Source organism: Macaca nemestrina, chromosome 18 (genome assembly GCF_043159975.1).
Source record: "Macaca nemestrina isolate mMacNem1 chromosome 18, mMacNem.hap1, whole genome shotgun sequence".
NCBI lineage: Eukaryota > Metazoa > Chordata > Mammalia > Primates > Cercopithecidae > Macaca > Macaca nemestrina.
Window position 1 is genome coordinate 59,701,772 of NC_092142.1, and position 18,813 is coordinate 59,720,584.

General features: G+C 38.1%; 1 long non-coding RNA gene across 1 annotated transcript; it reads right to left on the reverse strand.

The window, feature by feature from the left end:
* Nucleotides 1–2,934: 2,934 nt before the first annotated feature.
* On the reverse strand, nt 2,935–8,411 carry LOC139359773 (uncharacterized). Its single transcript, XR_011616167.1, has 3 exons — nt 8,192–8,411; nt 3,559–3,657; nt 2,935–3,079 (listed from the first exon to the last, which is right to left on the reverse strand). It is a non-coding gene; the product is annotated as an uncharacterized lncRNA (long non-coding RNA).
* Nucleotides 8,412–18,813: the final 10,402 nt, after the last annotated feature.

An 18,813-nucleotide genomic window follows, 5' to 3' on the forward strand; every position in this document is an offset into this window, starting at 1 on the left:
CTAAATATTTGCTGTGTAAATTAATTTATGTAGGACTGAGCACTTGCTTATGTGAAAGCTGAGATTATTATATTAATTTCAGACAGAGATGTTGATAACCCTTTACTCCTATTTTAAAGTAAAAAATCACAAAATTCTATTATTCTGAATATATAGTCTTTTATTGGCTTTTCAACATGTCTAAGCAGTTTTAGCAGGTTAGGGACATGCTCTCTTTCACTTCATACACTGGAAAATGCCTGCTACTTACACCTTCTCTTTGTGTGGTGACTTTATAAACCACCCTGAACAAAAGCAACTTCCAGGCTAAGAGTTATTTGAATATTGGGAAAGAATGATTCCAGAAGTCTTTTGGAAGACTTCTCTCCAATAGTTTAGAAAGCTTTCAAGTAAACACATAATAAAGAGGCGTTGTAATTGGATCTCAAGTATATTACACATTCAATTGAGCATAGTATCAATATTAATTCCTTACATATTATGATTAATTGAAATGTTATATTTATTTACAAATGCTCCCATGCTTACACACTAATTTATATCAGTTATCACACCAATAACTGGTCATTCTTAATAAATGAGAACTCTACTACTAAAAATTTATCCATACATTTATAAAAGATGTGTGTGTGCACATATATATGTACATATTGTTGATTGTAATAAGCAATGATACAACAGTGCATGTTTAATACAAATTTAATAGATTTTCAAATATCTTCAATCCAATGTTGGTTGAATTAGCTGATGAGGAGCCCATGAATGTAAAGGCCAACTGTGTGTGTGTTTGTGTGTGTGTGTGTGTGTGTGTATTGGCTGATGTGTATATACACACATATATGTATATACACACACACACACACACGGTGGTTTGTAGAGTCACCACACAAAGAGAATGTGTAAATATATAATTACCCTCATATTGTTGATTGTAATAAGCAATGATGTATTTATTTTTACCTAAAAATGTTGAATTAATTATAGGATAGGAGAGTGCTAGAATGGAAAGAAGTAATAATGTAGTACTAAATAAACCGTTTGTTTTTCTTTTTTACATTTTTCATATTGCATTTTGATGGAACAATCTACACCACACATATATACACACAAACACATACATGTATACACACACACACATATATTCACATATATGTATGTGTATATATACACATCAGCTAATACACACACACACACACAAACACACACACAGTTGGCCTTTACATTCATGGGTTCCTCATCAGTTAATTCAACCAACATTGGATTGAAAATATTCGAAAAGCTATTAAATCTGTACTAAACATGTACCAATTTTTTCTTGACATTATTCCTTAAGCTATAGAGTATAGCAACTATTTACAAAGCATTTACATTGTTTTAGATATTATAAGTAGTCTAGAGATGATTTTGAGAATACAAGAGGAAGTGTGTAGGCTATATGCAAATACTATACCATTTGATATCAGAGGCTTGATCCTCCTGGAAATAATCCCTCATGGACACCCAGAGACAACTATGTATATATATATATGCGTGAGTTAAAAATTTAAAGCCCCTTTTTACTGTATTGTATTGACTTAATTGCAAAATATTCAGATTTAAAGCTCAAACTCTAATGATCATTCAATTATAAACACATTGCTATTACTTAAGCAAGAGAATTGCTTGATATTAGATTTTAACTTGGTATAAAATAAGGAAATTTAAGTGATGAAAAAGCCTATCTTTGAAAAGGCAATGTTGTGTAGATTAATAAAATTATATAAGAGGTACTTTAGTCTCCTCAGAAGCATATTAAAAGGAAAATACATATTATTAACTGATTTAGAAACAGCTAAAACGGAACTTCTTAAATAGTAATTGCTGTTTTAACATGCTTGGAGGACTCCTGGAATATAAAGTATGAACGGTTGGTTTCCAGTGTGGACATTTGTCCCCAGTATGAGCTTTGTGGTAAGAGGTCACGTTCATTGTCTCTAGTCACAATCATTGTGGGTGTTATGCTCAGAGACCGTATGACCCACAGTGTTCCATGTTGAATGCCTGGCAAGCTGGCGTATGTCATTACTGCAGAGTAGGTGGTGCTGTCGCGGCAGCCGCGCAGGAACTATAGATGCGATTTCCCAAAGCATACATTTTACTAACAGATTTGAGAGAAAACTAATGTTATCTATGTTTAAACTGACATGGCTTTATTATAAGTGGAATACAAAATATGCATGAAGTTTTCAAATAAATCCAAAGACTTAAAAAATGTTTTACTTTTCTTGTTGGTTGAGAGCCTCTGGAGGTTCTCATTCACTCCCCTCTGCTATTAGAATAATTCAGTGGGAAAGTTTGTGAAATACCACATCATTGAATCTTGGGTCTTTGATAGTCTACATTAAATAAAAATGAATTTTTTTCAAGATGGCAGCTATGCATATTCTACAGACACTTGTTTATTCCTCTTTCCGCAAAGCTGGGTCTAGCCCAAATTTTGGCTGGGAACTTGGTATTCAGGGAACTCATTTCCTTTTCTTCCTCTGTCTCTCCCTCCCTGACTTTGTCTCTTCCTGTTTCCTCTACTTTTCTTATTTCTTACTATTTATCCTACTTCTTCCTTTTTATCTCTTCCCTTTTCCTTCTCCCTATCTCCCAGTTCATTCCTCTGTTTTTCCTTCAAATATTTATTAGGCATCTCATACCTTAGGCACGGTGATAAGCAATGTGGCTATAAAGATGGAAGATGAGAGAGAAAGAATTGGAGCATTCTGCTTTCAGCTCCAGATAATTATACTTATTTTTTTTTCAGAACTATGTCACTAGTGCCATCTATGATATGTAGCCTATGTTAAATGCTCAATAAATATTTATGAATAAACAAATCAAAGAATGCATAAGGGAATGTAACAAAGCAATTACAAGTAAAGAAGTTTTAATAATGTCTGCATTTCATTTGATCTTATTACTTGAGTCTTGCACTGACTGATAAGTGAGAAAAGTGGAAGAACTAAGGTGTAAACTCAGGTGTCATGGTGCTGCTCCCTGGAGAATATCTAGCTTTGAAACTTTGTCTTGTCTTCAGTGAAGACCAAGGAGTCTGGCAAGAATCAAAGACGGGAAATAACATTTTGTGCAGAGTAAAGAACATATTCAAAAACAATAAAGCAGAAAATGGCATGGCATGTTCAAGAGATGATGAAACTATTTCAACATGACTAGTGCAAACCACCCTGTCACAGCAGAGGGATGTTTGGGAGTAAGAATAAGTTGCTTGGTAGAAATCATGAAAAATAAATATTTTGGCAAACAGAACAAAATGAACTTATGTATTATCACAAGTGCTTTTGAATTTTCCTTCTCAGATATTGCTTATCCTTGATGCTCATTTAATTCTTCCAAACATGCTTTCACAGGGTAATAAACCAATTACTTTGTTCACACTTTTAAGTTGGTAACAAGAGCTGAAGCAGAGATTCAGAATTAAATTCCACAGCAATACTGCAGGTTACAATAGTGTGTGAGACTTCTGGGCACAATTTTTGGAAAGAGTACTCAGTGATTTCAGTGCTCACGCACCTGCTTAAAAGGATTCAACTCCATCTGGTTGTTTCCATCAGGGATGTGAGTAAAGTGTTATCAGACATTTTCATTTTTCAGGAGGCAAGATATCAATGCCTGAATATAAAATATAAAACATTAAATGTTGATTAACTGTATTGGTTTTCTATTACTTTTGTACAAATCACCACAAACTTGGTAACTTAAAACATGCTTACTAACTTATAGTTCTGTAGGTCTCAAGTTTGATATGGGTCTCATTGGCTAAAATCAAGGTATTAGAAAGACTGAATTTTGTTTTGCATTCTGCAGGCTCTTGGGAAGAATCCATTCCCTTGGTCTTTTCTTGTTCTGGAGGTCACTCACTTTTCTTGACTCATATCCCCCTTCCTCTGTCCTCAAAGCCAGCAACATTGCATCTTTCTAAACCTTTCTTCTGCAGTCACATCACCATCGGACTACAGCTAGAAAAGGTTCTCCACTTTCAAAAACTTATGTGACTAGATGGTCCACCTGATTAATTCAAAATGACACCTGCAAAGTTTTTGGCAATGAAAGGAAATGTATTCACAGGTTCCTGAGATTAGGACTTGCACCTTGAGGGGTGGGATTTGAAATTTGTCTACCACACAAGTTTATGTGTCAGTACATAAGTTTTTATTACTGTGTAAGTCAATGCCAATTGTCAGATAAGTAGTGTTTATAAAGCCAATCTTTATTTATCTCTAATACGTCAATATTTTCACCTCTATTTTTTTCTTTTTGTAAAGAAAGGCCAGGGAGAGTGACCAGCAAGATGACAGAATAAAAATTCTCTGGCTCTACTCTTCCTCACAGAAGTCCACCTAGCAACTATCCACATATAAGAACATCCTCATGGATATCTCAGAACTTGAGAGTGGACCATGGAACTGAGAAAAGCTGCATCTGAAGAGTAACAGGAACAGTTTCACTTGGTTTGTGTTGTCCTTCCCTCCAAGCTGGCACAACCTCACACAAAGATGATTCCCCTTGGCCCACAATTTCAATAGTGGGGAAAGAGAGTCAGAGACAGCCACTCACCCACCATTCTGGGATCCTCTGCAAGAGACCTATTTCTGTCCTGTCTCATGGGGGAACATTAAGATACTGGCAGTGCTGGACTACCTGGGTGGGGTCAGTTAGAAACAAAGAGCAGGGTGGAGCTCAAAGTGACTAGCGAAGAGATGTTGGTAGTAGCTCTGCATTCTGGCCAACAGAGGAATCCCACCACAGAAGCAGCACAGTCCCACCAGAAAATCCCACCTGGCCAACAACATCAATCTGCAGAAAGCACAGTAGACAGGTTATCAGTTTAAAATAGCATATTATATGTGTAGGGTGATTTATGTTGACCACATGGTAACCACGAATCAAATACCTATAGTAGTGTCACAAAACATAAAAAGAGACTCAAGTCATGCTACCACTGAAAATCACCAAAACACAAAGGAGGACAGTAAGAGAGAAAGAAACAAACAAAGGATTTATGAAGCAACCAGAAAACAAATTACAAAGTGGTGGTAGCAATTTCTTACCTAGGCATAAATACTTTGAATGTAAATGGATTAAATTTCTTCAATAATAAGAAATAGAAAGTCTGACTAGATTTAAAAAACTTTACTTTGCCTATGAGAGTCTTGCTTTATTCATAAAACACACATAGACTGAAAGTGAAGGGACAGAAAAGATATTCCACACAAATGGAAATCAAAAGAGAACATTAACTACACTGAAACAAAATAGACTAAGTTGAAAACTGCAAAAAGAAACAGGTAACTAAATAATGAGAGGCATAATAATTATAAATATATAGGCACCCTACATCGGAGCAGTTAAATATATAAAGCAATTATTAAATGATCTGAAGTGACAGGTAGATTCCAAGATTCCAAGTAGGGGATCTCAATACCCCTTTTTCCACAGTGTACAGATCATCAAATCAGAAAATCAATAAGGAAACATTAGGCTTGAATTAAACTTTAGACACAATGGACCTTACAGACATATACAGATGTTCCATCAAACAGTAAGAGAATACACATTGTACTCATGTGCATTTGGAACAGTCTCCAGGATGTATCATGTATTAGGCCATCAAACAAGTCTTAACAAATTTTAAAAGATTGAAATCATATCAAGATCTTCTCCAAAAACAATGGCATGGGCCTGGCGTGGTGGCTCACGCCTGTAATCCCAGCACTTTGGGAGGCCGAGGTGGGCGGATCACAAGGTCAGGAGATCGAGACCATGGTGAAACCCCGTCTCCACTAAAAATAGAAAAAATTAGCCGGGCGCAGGGGCGGGCGCCTGTAGTCCCAGCTACTCGGGAGGCTGAGGCAGGAGAATGGCGTGAACCCGGGAGGCGGAGCTTGCAGTGAGCCGAGATTGCGCCACTGCACTCCAGCCTGGGCGACAGAGCGAGACTCCGTCTCAAAAAAAAAAAAAAATAAAATAAAATAAAAAATAAAAAATAATAATAATAAAATTAAAAAAAAAAACAATGGCATGAAACTAGAAAGAAACAACAGGAGAAATCTTGGAAAATTCACAAATACGTGGAAATGAAACAACATGCTTCTTAAAAATGGGCAAGAGAAGAAATTAAAAAGGAAATATAAAAATATCTCAGGATCAATGAAAATGGAAATACAACCTACCAAAACTTATGAGATGCAGCAAAATTAGTCCAAACAGAAAAATTTATAGCAATAAATGACATCAAATATATCTCAAATAAACAATCTCAAAGAATTAGAAAAAAGAAGAAATTAAGCCCAAAGTGAGCAGAAGGTTAGAGACACCAGAAAGACGAGAAAAAAAATAATTAACAAAACAGGGTGAGTTTTCTTAAAAGATAAATCAATAAACTCTATCAGCTATAATAAGCTAGACTAGGAAAAAAGAGAAAACTCAAATACATAAAATAAAAAATGAAAGAGGAGGTTTTTTTTCTGTTTTGAGAAATGACAGAAAAATGGTCAAAAATCATAAAATCTTTAAATACAATCTACTTTACAGAATTTATACAGGTGGAGAATTCCTATTCCCAAAACCCCAAATCTTAAATTCTTCAATATTCTAAACTTTTTTAAAAGCCAACATGATACCACACATGGAATATTTCACACCTGACCTCATGTGACTTGTCACAGTCAAAAGACGGTCAAAACTTGGTTTCATGCACAAAATTTAAGAAAATGTATGTATGTACCTCAGTCTATGTGTATACGGTATACATGAAACATAAGTGAATTTTAGATTTAGACTGAGTCTCATTCCCCGGATATCTCATTAATATGCAAATATTCCACAAATAAAAACAAAAACAAAATCCAAACCACTTCTGGTTTCCAGCATTTAGGATAAAAAATGCTCAACCTGGATTTTCATTCTTTCAATAAATTCTGTGAAAAGCATTAAGAAAATTTCTATTTAAAAAAAGTATTGTGTGAGTCTAAAAACTTCTAAAAATAACCCCTTAATGTGTTTGTCTTTTCGAGTTTATTGTAAGGTGCCTTTTTCTTATGGACCTCTGTATTCTGTACGAGCCAAACTTCTCCTTTGCCCCCTGAAGTTTCTCTGGAAATCAGCTAACAACAGTCAGATTGTAACTGGATCCAAGTTGATTTGCTCACCATTCAAATGTCAAACACAAGAGGTGAGGGCTGGTGTGAGGAAAAGTTGGTTGAAACAGAGGGCTAGCAAACCAAGATGTGAAACTGTATTCTAAAGCGCCATTGACATTTTAAATTTTACCGTAGAAATTTTAAAGGAAAACTTAGTATGGGAGGCATGCAGGAGTGGGGCAGGGGGTGCAGGGTACGTGTGTCGTGTTGATTGCTATGTGAGTAACTGCTCATATGCGGATCTGGTTGGCATTATGTTCAGCTAGATGATGCTGGACTAATTGTTCATGACTTCCCCTAAGTGAAAGGATTCCACAGGGGCTATAGGCTTCTTGCCTAGTTTGTTTAAAGATTGCCTCTGGAATTCCTTAAGCAAGAACATAATTAGATAAGCATGTATGGCTAGAGGGGAGTTTCTAGAGAAGGAAGGAATGAAGGGGAGAGAGGGAAGGGAAGAAAGTAAAAGAAAGTGGGTGATTAAAACATATTTTTACAACTGAGGCCCCGGTTAAAAGACTAATAGGAGAAACAGTATACAAAATATAATTATACGCATATTCATGCACGGAAGCAAACAAAACATGGACATATTAAAGAAAGGGCCAGAGGGTTGAAGTTTCATACTGTCCTGAGATTACACAAATAATAGGGGTTTGGAGCACACCAAGACCAGTTACAGGAAGGAGCAGAGGAAAGGCGTGGCTAACCAAGGTTTTCTCACTATGCGGATGAAACTGACACAGGACAGGCAAGTCCACAAACTGAGGCTCATCCGGGGGCGTTCTGGGCTTTGCCCAGGAAATAATTCAAGGGCAAGCTGGTGGTGTTAAAAAGTAACTTCAACTGAAGCAGCAGTGTGCAGCAGAAGCATAGGCACCTTTCCTTGCGGAGCAGAACTACCACATAGGTGGTGTAGCCACAGTAGCAGTTCAGAGGCAGCGCCTTGCTCATATATATATACCCGCTTTTAATTTTATGCAAATTAAGGGGCGGTTTATACAGACATTTCTAGGATGAGGGTTGTCACTTCTGGGTTGTCTGGTTGTTGTCATGGAAAGGCGTGGTAACTTCCGGGTGTTGCCATGGCAATGGTAAAATGACTTGGCATACAGGTGGGCGTGTCTTACAGGAAGGCACTTCCACCAGGACCTGTTTTAGCTAGTCCTCAATTTGGTCAGGTGTCCAAGACTCACTTCTGGGGTCTAGTCGGACCTCTTACCTCAAAATCTCACGAATAGCAGCTCTTAGAAAGAATGTTTCTGCATGAGTTCATGTCATTTGCAGGGACATGGATGAAGCTGGAAACCATCATCCTCAGTAAACTAACACAGGAACAGAAAACCAAACATCGCATGTTCTCACTCATAAGTGGGAGCTGAACAATGAGAACACATGGACACAGGCGGGGAAAATCACACACCGGGGCCCGTCGGCGGGTTGAGGGCAAGGGGAAGGATAGCATTAGGAGAAATATCTAATGCATGCACGGCTTAAAACCTAGATGACAGGTTGATGGGTGCAGCAAACCACCATGGCACATGTATACCTATGTAACAAACCTGCACATTCTTCACATGTATCCCAGAACTTAAAGTATTAAAAAAGAAAAAAAAAAAAAAAAAAAGAACGTTTCCGTCCGATCCTCAGAGGTGTCAGGCTATCAGTCTTTCTCTCCCAGAAGCCAATCCTTCCTAGATTCTGACAAGGGGAAGGGGGTGGAAAGACAGCCTTGCTATTTATTTCCCAATGCAGATTTTCTCTACAGATGCGAATCTCCTCCACAAAGGCAGCTTTGCTTGGGTATTTCTGTCTGCACTCCCTTTGAATAGCCATCTCAAAATATGTCAAAGAAGTATAATTTGGGATGAAATATTTTTGGTATTATTTAGTCCCTGATTTAAAACTGTATTTTCAGAAAGTTTCATATATTAATGTAGGATTGGTAAGTATAGAGAGTTTGGGGTTAGAAGTTTCTAAATAAGAGTAGGCAAAATGGGTGGGGGAACATTGGAACAAGCCGAGAAAGAAATTTAAGTACATTGCTTTGTATCTTCTTCAAACAGCCTCAGTCCTGAGAATACATCAGTTCAGTTAAACAGTTGTGTCCCAGTGCAGAAGATGTCAATGCAGATGGGCCCTCAAAGCGAGGCCTATGTATATGAGGCAAGCAAACAGAAATTTAATAAGAGGCATTTCTATGTAAACTGTGGGGAAAAGAAAGAGATCAGCCTGTTACTGTGTCTATATAGAAAGAAGTAGACATAAGAGACTCCATTTTGTTCTGTATTTGAGATGCTGTTAATCTGTGACCCTACCCCCAACCTTGTCCTTGCAAGAGACATGTGCTGTGGTAACTCAAGGTTTAATGGATTTTGGGCGTGCAGGGTGTGACTTTGTTCCTAGAAAAGCTAGGTATTGTCCAAGGTTTATCCCCATGTGATAGGATGAAACAATGTTGCTAAAAGGTTTATCTCAAGGCACAGGATTTTCCTTTAAACTTATTCATGTCACAGATCCTTGTTCTTATGTCTTACTGCTAATTTCCTCCCTAAAAACGATCCTATTGTCCTGCCACTCCCTTATCTCTAAGATGGTAAAGATAATTATAAATACTAAGGGAACTCAGAGGCCGGTGCCGGCGTGGGTCCTCTGTAAGCTGAGCGCCGGTCCCCTGGGCCCCCGCTTTTCTTTCTCTATACTTTGTCTCTGTGTCTTATTTCTTTTCTCAAGTCTCTCGTTCCACCTAACGAGAAACACCCACAGGTGTGGAGGGGCAGGCCACCCCTTCAGTAAACAGGGAAAAAAAAAAGTTTAATGGCTGGAGTGGTCTATAAACCAGTTTTGCTAGAGTAACTGAAGTTTCTTCAGTCAGAGTGGGCAGGCAGTGGCAATCTAATAGATTTTTCTGGATTGTAGTTTGAATCAGGTGTTCCAGTGAATTTTCTGAGTAGTTCATACATCAACAGCCATGAAGAGTGTTTATATTTAAGCTGCTGTAGTTATTTCTCTTAAAGTTTATATCAAGTTGTCTAGCTTTAGTTTTCAGAGCGTTAGGAAAAAAAACAGTTTTACTTTCTCATTATTTCAAAACAGAATTTTAGGATGCAAATAGAAATGTTAGTCTGGAGAGTCAGAGTCAGATATTAAACCTAAAAGTTTAGGATTTAGTTTAGACAGCGGGTAATTCATAAAATCTGAAAAAAAAAGAGTTGAAGTTAATGACAGGTGTACCATAGGTTTGATTTATTTGTTGTTGTTTTTGACTGTTGTTGAAACATAATTTTTCTCTCTCCAGTGCCCCATTTCTACCAAGAAGAAATCATAGTATGAACAACTTATTTGCAAACTAAACTTTAGTTTGTAAAATACTTCACTATTTGCATAAAGTGCAAGAAGAATAGTGATTGGCCACAAAGGCTCTTTTTAAGTTGACTTTTTTGGAACTTTTGTATATGAAATTTTGGATTAGACTTAAAAATATTGAGGATTGGGGGACAAGGCAAAGATTGTGTCTGTAATATTTGTACATATTGAATGAATTTTTTTGTAGTCAACAATAGAGAAATTCATTCCCTTAAAGCTGATGCAAAAACCCAGGAGAAAAACACTGAGGGGCTGGGCCACACAAGTCTTCTACAGAGTACCTTGCTTGAGCCTGCTCTGCATAAATAAAGGGACTCAAGAATGCTGGTTACAGAATTATCTGGGGTTTAAATATCCTGTAGATATTTCCAGTTGGTTATTTGGTTGCACCCTATGTAAATGAAGTAGTGGCCCATGACCAGTCTGATTGGTTGCAGAAGGAGGCCAATCAGAGGCTGAAGTTTCAAAGTTACACCCCTATGCAAATGAAGACAAGGCCTGCAACCAGTCTGATTGGTTGTGAGAGGGGACCAATCAGAGGTACTTTCCATTTTTCATCTGTGGCACGGAAGGTGGGGGTAGTGATTGCAAAGGGATCTTTTTGTTACTTGGACATGGTAAGTTGGGATTTTCCTTTTGATTCAGTTCTTGGAAGTCAGTGCAAATTGGCCCTAGGTTCCCTGCCTCCAGACCTTTTTCTCCCGCCTCAATAGTTAAGGTAGCATACAGGAAGGAAGAAAAGAAGTAAATGGGAGAACAAGTCTTACAGAAAACTATTGTGGAGATTTTAACCTTTCCCAAAAGCCAGTGAAGTTCTAGTTAGCAGGAGTTTCAGGGAGAAAAAAAAATCTAGTTCAGTAAGAAGTTCCCATGTGAGAAATAGGATTTTAAAGAGATCAAAGAAGAATAGCAGCTTTTAATTAAGCTTATTTTTGACCAGAGTGCTCTTAAAAATCCTTTCGAATATACCAGTAGCAAACTTTATGTCTCTTGAGAGGTTGAGCTTTCATTGGAACTGAGAATATGGCAGAGGTAGCTGAGGGAGAGATCTGTCTACCTTCCTGGCCAGGGAGAATCCAGCCTCTTTCACTCATTTGTTTGTTTCCCAGTGTGGAGTGAGGTATGTCTCTCTGGGCCAGTGGAGAAAGCAAGATATAAGGAAAACAGAAGTTGCTCCACACTCTAAATATATGCCAAACGTTTAAAACAAAGATATACCTAAACAAATCACTCAAAAACAAAACAAATAAGCACACATGAAATTAAACCCAAGAAGTCCCTCATGGCTTAACCAAGCTCTCCAAAGAGGGATCAAAAGCTGCAACCCTCCCAGGATGCAGAACATCCTCAAAGACATCTCAAAGAAAGGACAGGATTGTTAACTGCACATGAGGTGCACACCACATTTCTGCCCAGCAATATTCTTTAGGATTTCAGCTTCTCAGCTGACTGTCTGCACACAAAGGCTTGATAACCCCTGTGCTCCAGAGATAGAGGATTAAAAGAAACAGTAGGTAAGACCGGAAATCAAAAACTGCCCATAGGGATAGAAAATATATTAATGGTTACCCCAAAAGATCAAGAGTCACAAAATAAAAATTCAACATGGATAATTCAGACTCATTTTTATAAATATTTCTTTTTTCTTCTTAGTTAAAAGGCTTAACATTTCTGAGGGACTGATTCCCTGATCAGGAACCAAACCCTGGCCATGATGGTTAAAAAGTGGAATCCTAGCCACTGAACTATGGGCTGGAGTGCCTTTTTGAAAAATCCCACAAGGGATCCAACACAGCACTTTCAGCAAACTGCCCAGTGTGGTGTCAGAGCCCCGACATTGGAAAATGTTTGACTCACAGGTTGGTAAGAATTTACCGACAAAAGTTAGGTTTGAAGAAAGAAGGATTTGTTAGAAAGAAAGAACGCTGCAGAAGAATGCAGTGGGATGCCTCAGCAGGAGAGGACTGAGCTACCACAATGGATTTTTCCTTAGGGGTATTTATAGACCTTAAAGCACGCGCTTAAGGGTAATTTGGACTATGTTAGCCATGTAGGTCATGAGAAATGATTACATTTGTCCATGTGTTGGTGCCTTAATGTCAGCAAGGGTTGCACAAAGAGTTTCACTATGCATGCATTCTGGAGATGTTTGGAAAGTTTAGTTACTTATGCATTTTAGGGAAAGAAACCTGGAACCAGATGCTTGCTTTAGATCATAGGGAAGTCAAATTATGCCTGAATTCCTCAGATAAGGAGTTTTGCCTCTGGATGTTCTGCTTGATGGCCACCGGTGATCTTTACTGTCCTCACATACAAAGGATTTTAACTTTTTTAAAAAACTGATTTCTGCCTTTCTTTTAAAAAAAAAAATCTTGCCAAGGAATTTTTTAAGTCTCTCTCTCTCTCACACACACAGATTTGTATTTTTATAGGTACCAATAAGATAGCTATTTAAGATGAGAGTGCTCCAAAAAGTTTTCTTTAAAATATAGGTAATTTATTTATTACATAAGTGAACTAGTTCATATTCAATTTGTTTCCTGGTAATCCCAATTGGAAGGGGAAAAAGAAAAGGATTCTTACTACTCTTATTCAACCTGGGCTCCATAGGCAGAAATCTAGGATGATTGACTTGGTAGAGTAATTCTTACTATTTTTTGTAAGCGTTTCCTCCGTTGTTCCAAGGTTCCGTCTGTAGGCTATGAAACAGAGGGATTTGTTATCCTGCTCACAGCACCAAAACTGTAGGGGCCAAGGAAAACTTCTCCTTTGCCCACTGATGTAGTTCATTGAAAAATCAACTGACAAAAGGCAGATTAATAAGAAAAAAAGGCATACAAAATTTATTAGTGTGCACATGTGAAACACAGGCAACCAGCAGGCCTTGGGGCTGCTCTGTCTATGGAGTAGTCATTCTTTTATTCTTCTACTTTCTTAATACACTTGCTTTCACTTTACTGTGTGGACTCACTCTGAATTATTTCTTGTGCAAGATCCAAGAATTCTTGAAACCTTTCCTGGGGTCTGGATAGGAACACCTTTCTGGCATCACATCTGCCACATTTTGGGAAGCAAAGGCTGGGCATGGTGGCTCAAGCTTGTAATTCCAGCACTTTGGAAGGCCGAGGTGAGTGAATCACTTAGGGTCACGAGTTCGAGACTAGCCTGGCTAACATGGTGAAACACCGTCTCTACTAAAAATACAAAAAAATTAGCTGGGTGTAGTGGTGGGCACCTGTAATCCCAGCTACTTGGGAGGCTTAGGCAGAAGAATCACTCGAACCTGTCAGGCGGAGGTTGCAGTGAGCAAAGATCGTGTCACTGCACTCCAGCCTGAGCAATAGAGAGAGACTCTGTCTCAAAAACAAAACAAAGACAAAATATTTCATTTTGTTACACCAGTAAACTACGTGTGTGTGTATATATATGTATATATGATATATATCATTTTTAAATTTTATATAGTGATATATATATCATTTAATTTTTTTTTTTTTTTTACTTTTCACAGACCATCTCCTTTCATCTCTCAAATACTGTCTGACACTTCAAAGCATCTCAATCATACAACGTCTGCCCACATGGCCCAATTGATGTTTTGGAAAACCTTGTCAAGAATTCCAGGGAATGAATAGAATTATTCCAGCAGCTTCTAGAACTTTTCACAGGGTTGTATATTTCTGCTGTTCATTATGGCAGCCACTGACTCCATGTGATACTTGAGTTCTTGAAATGTGGCAAGTGTGAGTGAGGAATTGAATTTTTGGTTTTATTTAATTTTAATTAATTGAAATTTAAATTTAAGTAGTCACATATGGCAAATGGCTACCACATTAGTCAATGCAGCAGAAGTTTCTAAATTGAATATAAAGCACCTGATTATGTCAGGATGGGTTACAATAATAATCAATTTATTTTAACATCCTGCTATTGAAATAATATCATGAGGATGCCAATCAGAAACCATCCTCTTTTATTTCTGGTGTTGTTTTTATGAGCACTAATACTCTAGAGTTTTGAATGATGGATTAAAATAACTAAATTCTAGCTCCATGTGATTTTTTCTACTTCACTAAGTGTATTTTTCATGTGTATACAAAAGATGATACTCTACCTGAATCTTTCATTGTGATTTATGATAATATTTACATTTTAAGAATTATTGAGCACCTACTAATTACTAGATATGAGACAAGTTCTTGGTTTGCAAAGATAAATAAAACATGGTTTCCAATCGAGCTTATAGTCCAGCTTTATATTGCTTGTGAAAATTGATTTAATATTTATAAGGTGCTATGGAAAGTCAAGGATTATTATCTTTTGTTCTTTAGTCACTGTAATGTTTTCTGTATATAAAGGTCAGATTTTCAATAGTAAAAGATATTGGAAAGGCATAAAAACTGGAAAATAACAGACCAAGCTGGGAAAAGCTGACTATATTAAGACCGCAAATATCTCTCAACGAGTGGTGTTAGGTAGGTGACAAGAAGGCAAGGGACTTTTCCATTCATTGAAAGCAATAAATAAAAACCAATATCTGGACAGTGTTTTAAGCTTATGAAGTACAGTCACAGCACCTAGGCCCACACTTAAGGTGTGCAATCTCCATTCTGGTATTGTAGAAAATAAGAAATGGTAGGGAAAGAGAAAGAACTGAATTTTTTTCTGAAGGAAATTGAGTGTAGAGAAGAAATTAGGCCACCAACCAGCAAGAAATTTATGATAAGCAAAAGCCAGATAAAGTCATCTTCACTCTTTTCATAAGACGACCAGAATAAAGACAAAAAATAAATAAAATAAAACAGCTTCACTGGGTGAGACCAATGTCCTGTTCATTTTTGCAGCCACCAATTGCATACTTGAGGCAAGTCCAAAGAACTGGAATGCGATCATTAGTGAGATTGTGCTTACCACTAACATTTTAATGAATGTGAACGTATCTTTCAATAACAACAGATTTATTGTTGTGTTGTGATTGCTTGGTGTTTATGCCACTACTGATTTGTGATTTTTAAATATAACTTAATGAAGTAATGACCATTATGATCTCTATCTTACATATAAGGAAACTGGATCATCTAAAGTTAAGTTACCTGCCCGGGATGACATAGCTATTAAGTGATGCCAAGTCTCCTTTATTTTAGATATGTATATAATGTTTCAAAAATATTTTATTAGAAGAAGAAATTAATAGTAAACAACTATTTCTAAGCATAGAGTTTCAAGTTTCACTTGTGAGACTACTCGGTGATCTAGTACAACTTTTTTTTTAAGCTACCGGGTACTCAGTGATGTTTGATGAAAAATAAATGGCTTTGTCAGATAATAAACTTAGTTTAAGTACTAGGATATCAGATGGGCATAAGATGTGATCCTTGCTTTTGATGAGCTTCTAAAAACTTCATCTCCTTCCACTGATGCCCATAATCCATTGACTGGGTTCGATGTATCCAGTTAATACAACTGAAATTTTCTTCCTCAAACTGAAATGCTTTTGTCTACTGCCTACTTTGAAGAAGATATCAAAATCTCCAAATCTTCTATCTCCAAATTCAGTGTTACTTTGGGATCTTTTACTTATTTAATACCACCGATTTCTTTCCTATTTACTACTATCTGCTACTGCTTCTAGCATATTCGCCTCAGAAAATAAATATCCTTCCCTAATTTCCCATTGCTAAGACCAGCTGGTAAAATGTATCGGAATCTTATAAACCTGCAGGTGCTGTCAAACATTTTCTGTAAGGGGTTAGTTTGAGCAGTGTCTGTCTCAACCCTGCAACTTTGCCTTTACAGCAAAAGTGTCCTGAGACAGTTACATAAACAGCTGGTCATGGTTATGTTACAATAACACTTCATTTACAAAAACTGGGTGCTTGCAGATTTGCCCTGTGGGCTGTGATTTTTTGACCCCCGAATGCAATTGCAGTATATAGAGAGTTCACTCCCTCCTACAATACAAACACTTGAATTTGGGTTCTGTGTTCTGGTGAGGTATCTGAGTTATCTGAAATTGCATTCAGGTCATAATCTTCAGGTTAGTGAGGTATAGACACTCATACTTATGGGAAATCTAGAAAGATAAGACACATTTTAGTGACAGAACTTGGGAAATGATATTCACTTTCTCTTTCCAGTAACATTGTTTCCTCTTTAAAAAGTTTGAAAGGGGCCGGGCGCGGTGGCTCAAGCCTGTAATCCCAGCACTTTGGGAGGCCGAGACGGGCGGATCACGAGGTCAGAAGATCGAGACCATCCTGGTTAACACGGTGAAACCTCGTCTCTACTAAAAAAAATACAAAAAACTAGCCGGGCGAGGTGGCGGGCGCCTGTAGTCCCAGCTACTCGGGAGGCTGAGGCAGGAGAATGGCGTAAACCCGGGAGGCGGAGCTTGCAGTGAGCTGAGATCCGGCCACTGCACTCCAGCCTGGGCGACAGAGCGAGACTCCGTCTCAAAAAAAAAAAAAAAAAAAAAGTTTGAAAGGTTTTATCATTTTTTTTTAAGCAATTGGTGGGTTTCTTTGTAAAACTTAGACTATTGGCCTTGTAGTAGTAGTTAAAAGAACTAAAAATAGTATTTTTTTAAAAAAGGAGATCTATGAGGCTAGGAGCAATGAGATTTCAGTTCCTTACACTTGGAGGAGCAAGAAATAAATAAATAAGTAAGTAAATAAATAAATAAATAAATAAAAAGTTGGGGTGGGATGGTAAGACGCTGACACCTTGTAACAGATAGTGATGTGTTCCTGTATTCCGAATTTGTTAATTTGCCTGAATCCTCTTTCAACTATTTATATTCTCAGGCTCTAGAGAAAATGGAGGTGTACCTATGCTACCTATTAGGTTAAATGGTACTTACTTTTATTTCTTATAATCTGACCTTTATCAAGATTGACGCGGGGCGTTCAATTTGCTTCAACGAATCTTCTAATGCCAACACTGTGATCAGTCTCTTGAGTCCGCTTGTGACATGCTAGGCTATAATCATCCACTCTCCAAGCCATCATCATTCTAGTTAAAGGTCTAATCCTCTTGCGACTAATCCCAGACTCCAGGAACTCTCAAGAAATTTTCCATCTAAACTGAGAACGAAGCGACATTGTTCTGGAATGGAAAGACACAACAACTTAGAGTGCTATGAAATTTTCATTCCTTTGGGGCTTTCTGCTGCAGAAAGTAAGATTAGTAGGTCACCTCATCATTAAGGAGAGAAACACATTTATCAAAGCACCAGACATAATATTAAGTCTTAGTGATAAAGTGGCGAACAAAAGAAACATTATTACGCTTTCTTACATCTTGAGGGCTGGGGGATGGGGGTGGGGGAATTCAGCATACTTACTTTGCTAAAGATGAATCTTAATCATGTCTGCTGCCTTATATTTTAACTTTAACCTTTTTTCTTTTTTCTTTTTTCATTGAGTGATGCAGCCTGTCAGGAAGAGTTTCCTGAAGGATATTTAATCCGAGAGCTGATAGGTGAATGGGGATCACCAGGCAAGGGGAGAGCAAAGCCTATTCTAGTCAAAGGCAATAGCGTGGGTCACCTTCCTGAGGTGTGGGAGGTGGAGCTAGGTAGAGACATAAAGACATAGAGGAAGAAAAAAAATTGGGCGAGAGAGAGATGCGTTGGAGGGAATGAGAAGTACAACTGAAGCAGGGGATTTCCCTGACTCCTTCGCGGGACCTGTGACAGAGGTGCCTCGTTTCTTCAGCCCCTTGCTCTCAACTCTTCACGGAAAGGAGCAGGTGAGTGAACGAGGGGGGAATTGGAGTGCATGAGCGCTGGAACTGGCCAGCCGCTTTGCAGAAGGAGAGACCTCCATGAGGGCCCTGCGTCAATGTCCAGTTGGGGTGCCTGCAACCCCCGAGGCCCCAGAGGGCTTGTTACAGTGCTCTTTTAGCTCTGCCATTCCTGGACAGCTTAAATGTTAATAGCTCAGTGGGCCATTTGCTTTGTCGCGTGGGGCGGCTGCCCTCTGCCAGCGAGGGCGAAGGGTCAGTGTGACAGCATTTTATATATGCGCTTGTGGCTCTGGAGCTTTTGTCCAGCGTCCAGGAAAAATGAGGTTACACAAACGAAGAATGGTAAACGCAGGGCATTTTATTGCCGATGAAAGTGGCTCTCAGCCGGAAGGGGAGCTGCAAATGGGATGGGGGGTGTAGGTAATCGTCCCCTGAAGTCCGGCTGTTTCCAGCCAGACTTCTCTGAAGTTACCTCGTCAAACTGTCCCTCTAAAGTCAAGCCACTTTTCTCCGATGT